At 46.0% G+C, this 9577-nt stretch overlaps 10 non-coding genes across 10 annotated transcripts; 2 read left to right on the top strand and 8 right to left on the bottom strand.

The window, feature by feature from the left end:
- Positions 1–3015: 3015 nt before the first annotated feature.
- trnav-cac (transfer RNA valine (anticodon CAC)) lies at positions 3016–3088 on the bottom strand. The gene has a single exon. It is a non-coding gene; the product is annotated as a tRNA-Val (tRNA).
- Positions 3089–3673: 585 nt separating this feature from the next.
- trnav-aac (transfer RNA valine (anticodon AAC)) lies at positions 3674–3746 on the bottom strand. The gene has a single exon. It is a non-coding gene; the product is annotated as a tRNA-Val (tRNA).
- Positions 3747–4328: 582 nt separating this feature from the next.
- On the bottom strand, positions 4329–4400 carry trnad-guc (transfer RNA aspartic acid (anticodon GUC)). Its single transcript has one exon. It is a non-coding gene; the product is annotated as a tRNA-Asp (tRNA).
- Positions 4401–4551: 151 nt separating this feature from the next.
- Positions 4552–4623, top strand: trnaq-uug (transfer RNA glutamine (anticodon UUG)). The gene has a single exon. It is a non-coding gene; the product is annotated as a tRNA-Gln (tRNA).
- A 462-nt stretch (positions 4624–5085) lies between these two features.
- On the bottom strand, positions 5086–5158 carry trnav-cac (transfer RNA valine (anticodon CAC)). The gene has a single exon. It is a non-coding gene; the product is annotated as a tRNA-Val (tRNA).
- A 585-nt stretch (positions 5159–5743) lies between these two features.
- trnav-aac (transfer RNA valine (anticodon AAC)) lies at positions 5744–5816 on the bottom strand. The gene has a single exon. It is a non-coding gene; the product is annotated as a tRNA-Val (tRNA).
- Positions 5817–6398: 582 nt separating this feature from the next.
- Positions 6399–6470, bottom strand: trnad-guc (transfer RNA aspartic acid (anticodon GUC)). Its single transcript has one exon. It is a non-coding gene; the product is annotated as a tRNA-Asp (tRNA).
- Positions 6471–6621: 151 nt separating this feature from the next.
- trnaq-uug (transfer RNA glutamine (anticodon UUG)) lies at positions 6622–6693 on the top strand. Its single transcript has one exon. It is a non-coding gene; the product is annotated as a tRNA-Gln (tRNA).
- Positions 6694–7986: 1293 nt separating this feature from the next.
- On the bottom strand, positions 7987–8059 carry trnav-aac (transfer RNA valine (anticodon AAC)). The gene has a single exon. It is a non-coding gene; the product is annotated as a tRNA-Val (tRNA).
- A 581-nt stretch (positions 8060–8640) lies between these two features.
- trnad-auc (transfer RNA aspartic acid (anticodon AUC)) lies at positions 8641–8712 on the bottom strand. The gene has a single exon. It is a non-coding gene; the product is annotated as a tRNA-Asp (tRNA).
- Between the last annotated feature and the right edge of the window lie 865 nt (positions 8713–9577).

The raw sequence follows: 9577 nt of genomic DNA, 5'->3' as shown, positions 1-9577 counted from the left end.
GGGGGGGGGGGGGGGGATATGCGTGTATTCACATCGTTTATGTTAATGAGAGTGTGGGGAGTGAGTTGGAAGGTGGGGTGCGGTGGGCTGCTTTTAACCATGTAAAGCACTTTGTGCTACATTTTTTTTGTATGAAAAGTGCTTTATAAATAAAGATTGATTGATTGGTCAGGACCCTCTTCTGGAACAGCTCCAAATTTGAATTTGGGAGATTTTATTAATTGTGTTTTGTCATCAGACTTTCATCATTTACATGCAATACCTTCAAAAGGTATCCTTTTTCGCGCTGAAGGTCCTAACATCATGAGACAATTTCTCTTCCCTTACTGCCCTCCACAAACAGATGTCCCCAGAAGTTCAACAACCTGTAAACTGAGGTCTGTGTAGATTGTACAAAGAATATAGCACAAACATGGAAATACAAAGGAAATACATGGAAATACATTTTTAAAATAAAATTTCAAGGGTTTGTTAAAAAACAAACCTTTTTGGAAATACTTTTGTGTCTTTATGCATCATAGCATTTTATCATTCATCATATGTAGCAAGTTCAAATTACAGATTTGAATATTTGCACTATAACAAAGTCCAATTTTTGTTGCTTATCAACAGTCACATTTTGGACAGAGAGGACAGATGGTTTGAAAGAGGAGTGAAAGAAGCCATCTATGTCCACTGTGAGCGACCATCTTTGAACAGAGGTGGGGGTTTACGACACCAACTCTCTGCCATCTATAATCCAGTTTTGAGATCCTTTCCCAGACGCCTTAACGCCCACTCACATCCTGGGCCATCTGATCTCAGGAATTCGCATGATAAGGTGGGGCCAGGTTTCACAATGAACACACCCGAAACTCTGGCTGATTGGGGCCCACACCCAGTTTCACACCTTGGCTCAGGCGATTAGAGGATCATCAGGGGGTCCTTTTGTCCCTCTGTGGGGGGTCACTCCCACTAGGTTTATATCTGGGACTCTCCACCATTTGACCTTAGAACTGAAGAAGCTTCTCGGATGAGAGGTGAAACGTCTTCAAGTAACTTAAAGAAGTCCAGACGCTTTTCTTTGCAAGCTCCTTTGACTACGATGACCTGGATGACTGAGAACATTCACAGACATGTTGCTTATCAAGTTTTTCTCCTCCCCCCCCCCCCCCCCCCAAATTCTACTTCCTCTCAGTACTGCAGTGTCATTTTTATCATTTTCAAACCATTTTATTTTGGAAAATCTAATTGTACAAGCTAGCCAGGCTAACTCAACTAAACAGTATGTGAGGACTCAGGGCTGTGTGTCGGACAGGGTCGTCTGCAGTACGGGGGCCCCACAGGGAACGGTTCTGGCTCCGTTCCTCTTCACCATCTACACTGCAGACTTCTCCCACAATTCCACCCAGTGCTTCCTGCAGAAGTTCTCTGATGACTCTGCAATAGTCGGCCTCATCACTGATGGGGATGACAAGGAGTACAGAGGTCTGACCCAAGACTTTGTGGACTGGTGCCAGCTGAACTACCTCCAGATCAACGCCAGTAAAACCAAGGAACTGGTGGTAGACTTCCGCAGGCACAAGCATTCTCCACTGCAACCACTGAACATCCAGGGTATGGACATTGAGGCTGTGGACAGCTACAGGTACCTTGGTGTTCATCTGAACAATAGACTGGACTGGACTCATAACTCAGACGCCCTCTACAGGAAAGGGCAGAGCAGGCTGTACCTGCTGCGGAGACTCAGGTCATTTGGAGTGGAGGGCCCACTCCTGAAGACCTTTTATGACTCTGTTGTGGCTTCTGCTATCTTTTATGGTGTGGTCTGCTGGGGCGGCAGCATCTCTGCTGGGGACAGGAAGAGACTGAACAGGCTGATCCGAAGGGCCAGCTCTGTTCTAGGATGCCCTCTGGACCCAGTGGAGGTGGTGAGTGACAGGAGAATGGTGGCTAAGCTGTCATCCCTGTTGGACAACATCTCCCACCCCGTGCAGCAGACTGTGACAGCACTGAGCAGCTCCTTCAGTGGGAGACTGCGGCACCCACGGTGTGGGACGGAGAGATTTCGCAGGTCTTTCCTCCCCACTGCTGTCAGACTCCATAATAAAGACTTTAACTGATCAAGCACACACATCCATACATATGCAATAATACTAAGTGCAATAATCCTTTCTGTCATCGTTGTATTCTTACTCAGTTGTATATAGCATTTGTATTTGTATTCTATTTTTATCTTATTGTATATTTATTTTTTTTAATTCTACTGTATATAGTATGTTATTACACCACATGCACTGCCAAAGCTTGCTCTGCTTTTAACGATGTGAGGGACCTACCTCAATGGTGTCCAGATGACCAATACAGAATAATGTTTAAAGCCAGATGTTATAGATCTTTCAGGGGTGAGAGTAAGGAGTTTCTGGATCCGGAGAAGGGAATGTTACACGTGAAAAAGACCGACTTATCGACTGAAACTGTCGGATGAAAGTGCACTACTGGTTGACTCTTGTTTATAGCCAGTCCCAGATGATGTGGAGTGTTGCAGGACGGAAGATTTGGTGGACAGTGCAATTACATTGCAAATCTTGTTAAGGCTGGACAAATAACCGATTACACTACTTAAGATGTTTATTAAAGAACAAGTTAGTGGCCCAGTCAATTCCACTCCTCTTCTGTTGGCTGATCTAATCTGCGCGTGGTCTTCATGCCGCACCAAACCTCGCTCATGCTCTTGTACTGCACTTTCCACTTCAGCGTCCTGCTGTATCTTTCATTGGCCACCGTCACTCAAGGCAACAATTCCCCTTGTACTCTTCTCACTTCTAACTCTGTTGCCACCACTGAAGGCTCTGAGCTTCTGGTTGACAAGCTTTTTGATGTCCTTTGCTTGGCTAGCACACAACCTATAGAAGACAAAACTAGGAGTCTTATTTCTCAATAGGGACGCAAGTAAAACAGAGAAAATGCTGGACAAGCAGAGTTGTCTAAACAGTGAACATCAATTCCCTTGTGACCAAAGAAGCAGAACACCCATGTTTCCGCCCGGTTTCGGACCGGGGACCTTTCGCGTGTGAGGCGAATGTGATAACCACTACACTACAGAAACGGTGAGTGATGGCTTGCTTGGCTTTGGAATGTGTCTCAATCAGTAATCTGGCCAATCTGACAAATCTGATGGCAGGTTACTATCATGCCCTTGAACAGAAGGAACCATGGAGAAGAGACAGACGCTCGCTAGCAAGGAATCTGAACTATAGTCTCGATGTTAGGCTCACTTAAAAACTTTTGACATTTAGGAGTTCTCTGAAGCAAGCGCAGCTCGACATATGCTGCCCTAAGAAGCCCAGAACTGTTATCTAAAGAGGCCATGCGGTTGATCACGTTGTGCATTGGCTGAAAATAGGCCCAAGTCCTGGGCAGGCCAGCTAGAGACACTCATTTCCAAGAGCTTAGTCTGTGCCTGCATCTTCAGTAAATATGGTGACTGGAGACATGTTGGTTTGTGTGAAATTTCCTGAAATTTGGGCTATAGACAACTTTTTACAACATGAGCATCCAAAGGTTACAAGCGTCAGAGGCCTGTACAAGATTTGAGTACTTTCACTCCTCTTTGTGCCAAACAGCAGTACAACCCCATAAGATAAAGTAATGCCTGCAGGCAGACACTTTTGTATCGGGAAACAAAGACACATGTTTCCGCCTGGTTTCGGACCAGGGACCTTTCGCGTGTTAGGCGAACGTGATAACCACTACACTACGGAAACGGAGCGTGCACACCCTCTCGTCATTAGAGGGGCAATTCGATGCCTTCTTAAATTTGAGGACTTTTATGACAGATCATGTAGGACTAGTGAGAAGCGGGGAACTCCCATTTGTGTCATTTTTCAAGCATTCCCCCATTTATGGTTATATTGACAATCCAAATTGTGATCTCGAGATAGCATTTCTTCAAATGGGAGCTGATCTTCTTGTTGACAAGCTCTTTGATGTTCTTTGTCAGGCTAGCACACAACCTACAGAAGACAAACACACGAGACTTATTTGTTAATAGGGACGCAAGTAAAGCAGAGAAAACGCTGGACAAGCAGAGTTCTCTTGGACAAGCTTCTCTTCTCATGGGAGCTCTTGCCTAGAAGACATTTTTGACTTATGAGTGCACAGGTGGAATTGATGTTTTTTCAAACCCATTATAGGACTAGATTGTTAGATCGACTAGGATCTGGTGGAGAAATTCCACAGGGTCTTTTTGAATGATTGTCTCTGTGCAAAAAAAATGCACGTAGCGTGCGATTAACGGGTGTGTGGTCATTCCAGGTAAAAGGAAGAGCAGAGAAGGAGACTGCTCACTCCCCGTCGGGGAATCGAACCCCGGTCTTCCGCGTGACAGGCGGAGATACTGTCCACTATACTAACGAGGACCTGCAAACCTCTGTCGGCATCATGTCAAGGTGGGATTCGCAGCAGGTATGACACGGAAAAATTCGTCGGCCATGTAAAAAACCCCATCACTTTACCAGGAACTACAGTTTTATGGGTGTTTGACAGAGAACTTTTTTCTGCTTTCAGCAGGGTTCCATGGTGTAACGGTTAGCACTCTGGACTTTGAATCCAGTGATCTGAGTTCAAGTCTCAGTGGAGCCTCATTTGGCTTTCTAGCCCTTTGCTCCGCATTAGCACAAGCTAGCATGAGAGTTTAATGACTTAAAGAACAAGTTAGTGGCCCAGTCAATTCCACTCCTCTTCTGTTGGCTGATCCCATCTGCGCGTGGTCTTCATGCCGCACCAAACCTCGCTCATGCTCTTGTACTGCACTTTCCACTTCAGCGTCCTGCTGTATCTTTCATTGGCCTCCGTGACTCAAGGCAACAATTCCGCTTGTACTCTTCTCACTTCTAACTCTGTTGCCACCACTGAAGGCTCTGAGCTTCTGGTTGACAAGCTTTTTGATGTCCTTTGCTTGGCTAGCACACAACCTATAGAAGACAAAACTAGGAGTCTTATTTCTCAATAGGGACGCAAGTAAAACAGAGAAAATGCTGGACAAGCAGAGTTGTCTAAACAGTGAACATCAATTCCCTTGTGACCAAAGAAGCAAAACACCCATGTTTCCGCCCGGTTTCGGACCGGGGACCTTTCGCGTGTGAGGCGAATGTGATAACCACTACACTACGGAAACGGTGAGTGATGGCTTGCTTGGCTTTGGAATGTGTCTCAATCAGTAATCTGGCCAATCTGACAAATCTGATGGCAGGTTACTATCATGCCCTTGAACAGAAGGAACCATGGAGAAGAGACAGACGCTCGCTAGCAAGGAATCTGAACTATAGTCTCGATGTTAGGCTCACTTAAAAACTTTTGACATTTAGGAGTTCTCTGAAGCAAGCGCAGCTCGACATATGCTGCCCTAAGAAGCCCAGAACTGTTATCTAAAGAGGCCATGCGGTTGATCACGTTGTGCATTGGCTGAAAATAGGCCCAAGTCCTGGGCAGGCCAGCTAGAGACACTCATTTCCAAGAGCTTAGTCTGTGCCTGCATCTTCAGTAAATATGGTGACTGGAGACATGTTGGTTTGTGTGAAATTTCCTGAAATTTGGGCTATAGACAACTTTTTACAACATGAGCATCCAAAGGTTACAAGCATCAGAGCCCTGTACAAGATTTGAGTACTTTCACTCCTCTTTGTGCCAAACAGCAGTACAACCCCATAAGATAAAGCAATGCCTGCAGGCAGACACTTTTGTATGGGGAAACAAAGAAGCATGTTTCCGCCTGGTTTCGGACCAGGGACCTTTCGCGTGTTAGGCGAACGTGATAACCACTACACTACGGAAACGGAGCGTGCATGCCCTCTCGTCATTAGAGGGGCAATTCGATGCCTTCTTAAATTTGAGGACTTTTATGACAGATCATGTAGGACTAGTGAGAAGCGGGGAACTCCCATTTGTGTCATTTTTCAAGCATTCCCCCATTTATGGTTATATTGACAATCCAAATTGTGATCTCGAGATAGCATTTCTTCAAATGGGAGCTGATCTTCTTGTTGACAAGCTCTTTGATGTTCTTTGTCAGGCTAGCACACAACCTACAGAAGACAAACACACGAGACTTATTTGTTAATAGGGACGCAAGTAAAGCAGAGAAAACGCTGGACAAGCAGAGTTCTCTTGGACAAGCTTCTCTTCTCATGGGAGCTCTTGCCTAGAAGACATTTTTGACTTATGAGTGCACAGGTGGAATTGATGTTTTTTCAAACCCATTATAGGACTAGATTGTTAGATCGACTAGGATCTGGTGGAGAAATTCCACAGGGTCTTTTTGAATGATGGACTCTGTGCAAAAAAAATGCACGTAGCGTGCGATTAACGGGTGTGTGGTCATTCCAGGTAAAAGGAAGAGCAGAGAAGGAGACTGCTCACTCCCCGTCGGGGAATCGAACCCCGGTCTTCCGCGTGACAGGCGGAGATACTGTCCACTATACTAACGAGGACCTGCAAGCCTCTGTCGGCGTCATGTCAAGGTGGGATTCGCAGCAGGTATGACACGCAAACTCTCGTCGGCCATGTAAAAAACCCCATCACTTTACCAGGAACTACAGTTTTATGGGTGTTTGACAGAGAACTTTTTTCTGCTTTCAGCAGGGTTCCATGGTGTAACGGTTAGCACTCTGGACTTTGAATCCAGTGATCTGAGTTCAAGTCTCAGTGGATCCTCATTTGGCTTTCTAGCCCTTTGCTCCGCATTAGCACAAGCTAGCATGAGAGTTTAATGACTTAAAGAACAAGTTAGTGGCCCAGTCAATTCCACTCCTCTTCTGTTGGCTGATCCCATCTGCGCGTGGTCTTCATGCCGCACCAAACCTCGCTCATGCTCTTGTACTGCACTTTCCACTTCAGCGTCCTGCTGTATCTTTCATTGGCCTCCGTGACTCAAGGCAACAATTCCGCTTGTACTCTTCTCACTTCTAACTCTGTTGCCACCACTGAAGGCTCTGAGCTTCTGGTTGACAAGCTTTTTGATGTCCTTTGGCGCCAGTGTCCGGCAGCCTCGCCTCTGTCAGTGCGCCCCAGGGTGGCTGTGGCTACAATGTAGCTTGCCATCACCAGTGTGTGAATGTGTGCGTGAATGGGTGGATGACTGGATATGTGAAGCGCTTTGGGGTCCTTAGGGACTAGTAAAGCGCTAAATAAATACAGGCCATTTACCATTTTGCTTGGCTAGCACACAACCTATAGAAGACAAAACTAGGAGTCTTATTTCTCAATAGGGACGCAAGTAAAACAGAGAAAATGCTGGACAAGCAGAGTTGTCTAAACAGTGAACATCAATTCCCTTGTGACCAAAGAAGCAAAACACCCATGTTTCCGCCCGGGGACCTTTCGCGTGTGAGGCAAATGTGATAACCACTACACTACGGAAACGGTGAGTGATGGCTTGCTTGGCTTTGGAATGTGTCTCAATCAGTAATCTGGCCAATCTGACAAATCTGATGGCAGGTTACTATCATGCCCTTGAACAGAAGGAACCATGGAGAAGAGACAGACGCTCGCTAGCAAGTACTCTGAACTATAGTCTCGATGTTAGGCTCACTTAAAAACTTTTGACATTTAGGAGTTCTCTGAAGCAAGCGCAGCTCGACATATGCTGCCCTAAGAAGCCCAGAACTGTTATCTAAAGAGGCCATGCGGTTGATCACGTTGTGCATTGGCTGAAAATAGGCCCAAGTCCTGGGCAGGCCAGCTAGAGACACTCATTTCCAAGAGCTTAGTCTGTGCCTGCATCTTCAGTAAATATGGTGACTGGAGACATGTTGGTTTGTGTGAAATTTCCTGAAATTTGGGCTATAGACAACTTTTTACAACATGAGCATCCAAAGGTTACAAGCGTCAGAGCCCTGTACAAGATTTGAGTACTTTCACTCCTCTTTGTGCCAAACAGCAGTACAACCCCATAAGATAAAGTAATGCCTGCAGGCAGACACTTTTGTATCGGGAAACAAAGAAGCATGTTTCCGCCTGGTTTCGGACCAGGGACCTTTCGCGTGTTAGGCGAACGTGATAACCACTACACTACGGAAACGGAGCGTGCACACCCTCTCGTCATTAGAGGGGCAATTCGATGCCTTCTTAAATTTGAGGACTTTTATGACAGATCATGTAGGACTAGTGAGAAGCGGGGAACTCCCATTTGTGTCATTTTTCAAGCATTCCCCCATTTATGGTTATATTGACAATCCAAATTGTGATCTCGAGATAGCATTTCTTCAAATGGGAGCTGATCTTCTTGTTGACAAGCTCTTTGATGTTCTTTGTCAGGCTAGCACACAACCTACAGAAGACAAACACACGAGACTTATTTGTTAATAGGGACGCAAGTAAAGCAGAGAAAACGCTGGACAAGCAGAGTTCTCTTGGACAAGCTTCTCTTCTCATGGGAGCTCTTGCCTAGAAGACATTTTTGACTTATGAGTGCACAGGTGGAATTGATGTGTTTTCAAACCCATTATAGGACTAGATTGTTAGATCGACTAGGATGTGGTGGAGAAATTCCACAGGGTCTTTTTGAATGATGGACTCTGTACAAAAAAATGCACGTAGCGTGCGATTAACGGGTGTGTGGTCATTCCAGGTAAAAGGCAGAGCAGAGAAGGAGACTGCTCACTCCCCGTCGGGGAATCGAACCCCGGTCTTCCGCGTGATAGGCGGAGATACTGTCCACTATACTAACGAGGACATGCAAGCCTCTGTTGGCGTCATGTCAAGGTGGGATTCGCAGCAGGTATGACACGCAAACTCTCGTCGGCCATGTAAAAAACCCCATCACTTTACCAGGAACTACAGTTTTATGGGTGTTTGACAGAGAACTTTTTTCTGCTTTCAGCAGGGTTCCATGGTGTAACGGTTAGCACTCTGGACTTTGAATCCAGTGATCTGAGTTCAAGTTCCAACAATGCTAGTGTTAGCGGCGCTAACGGCTGCAGACAGGAAGATACTGCCAGCACCGGAAACGTGCTCGTCATCTCCGAGCATGAAGTAAGGAGAGCCTTCAAGAGAGTGAACACCAGGAAAGCAGCAGGACCAGACGGCATCCCAGGTCGTATCCTAAGAGACTGCGCATACCAGCTAGCTCCTGTGTTCACTGAGATATTCAACATCTCTTTATCTCAGTCGGTGATCCCCACATGCTTCAAAGAGTCCATCATTGTTCCTGTCCCGAAGAAACCCCACCCTGCTTCTCTCAATGACTATCGCCCTGTAGCCCTCACCTCAGTAGTGATGAAGTGCTTTGAACGCCTGGTCAGAGACTTCATCATTTCTTCACTACCAGACACACTGGACCCACTACAGTTCGCTTACCGTCCAAATCGTTCCACAGACGATGCCATCTTTCATCTCCTCCACACATCACTCACTCACTTGGACACTAGAAGGGGGAATTATGTTAAAATGCTCTTCATAGACTACAGCTCTGCATTTAACACCATAATTCCCTCCACACTCACCACCAAGCTGGAGCATCTGGGACTCAGCTCATCTATGTGTCAGTGGATCTCCAACTTCCTAACTGGCAGACCACAGGCAGTAAGGATGGGCGGAC

Source organism: Astatotilapia calliptera, chromosome 11, assembly GCF_900246225.1.
Source record: "Astatotilapia calliptera chromosome 11, fAstCal1.2, whole genome shotgun sequence".
Taxonomy (NCBI): Eukaryota; Metazoa; Chordata; class Actinopteri; order Cichliformes; family Cichlidae; genus Astatotilapia; species Astatotilapia calliptera.
This window is presented reverse-complemented; position numbering and strand designations above follow the sequence as displayed.